Here is a 1046-nt window from a genome sequence, read left to right as displayed (position 1 = left end):
TGAAGTCTGTAAAATGGTCTGCCCTGAAATATTCAACTCCATCAGGACTGTTTCTGGTCCTTAACAGTCTGTGAAGTCTGTAAAAAAAATAGTCTGCCATGAAATATTCAACTCCAATGGGAGTATTTCTGGTCCTTAACACTCTGTGAAGTCTGTAAATCGGTCTGCCCCTGAAATATTCAACTCTAAGAGGAGAGAGCCTCTGGGTTTCTTAAAATGTCTGTGAAGTCTTGGAGGTCTGTAAATTAACCGGTCTGCCGTGAAATAATTCCAAGCCAAGGGTGGAGGGGACGAGGGGGTGGGGGCGTGTGTGTGTGTGTGTGTGGGTGTTTCTTGGCTGAATCAATCAAGTGCAGCAGTGGAGTCAAACAACACTGTGTGCATGGGGGAGGAGCCATTTGAAAGACGCTACACCGGCATGAAAGAACAACAACATCACTCTTGACTTCACTTCTGCACCCCTCCTCCCCCCCCCCTTTTTTTTCTCCACCTTCTCCCCACCTCTCACGTGTTTCTGCTTCCACGGGGAGTGAGTGGGAAGGTGGGTGGGGTGGAGGGGGTTAGGGTGAGGGGTGAGTCAGGTGGAGTTGCCTCTCATAACCGGCTGGGTTTAAGAAACAATAAACAGAACGGACTGATCTTTCTATCTCTGTACGTCTGTCTGTCTCTGTCTCTCTGTCTATCTCTTTGTCTCTCTGTCTGTGCCTGTCTTTTTCTTCAATCAGCCATCTCTCTGTTTTTCTCCCTCTGTGTGTGTGTGTGCGTGTGTGTGTGTGCTGTGCTGTGTGTGTGTCTGTGTATGTGTGTGTGTTTGCGTGCGTGCGTGCGTGCGTATGTATGTGCGTGTGCACGCGTGCGTGCGTGTGCTTGTGTGCATGTGTGTGTGCGTGTGTGTGTGTCCTCCCTGTTTTTCTGTCTTGCTTTTCTATATAGTTTCATTCTCTCTCTCTCTCTCTCTCTCTCTCTCTCTCTCTCTCTCTCTCCATCTCCCACCCTCCTTCAGTTCCCCCAGTCTCTCTCCCCACTCTCTCTCTCTCTCTTTTTCT

The sequence above is a fragment of the Babylonia areolata genome, chromosome 25 (genome assembly GCF_041734735.1).
Source record: "Babylonia areolata isolate BAREFJ2019XMU chromosome 25, ASM4173473v1, whole genome shotgun sequence".
NCBI classification, from domain to species: Eukaryota; Metazoa; Mollusca; class Gastropoda; order Neogastropoda; family Buccinidae; genus Babylonia; species Babylonia areolata.
The sequence above is the reverse complement of the archived record's forward strand: the minus strand, read 5'-3'. Positions refer to the sequence as shown.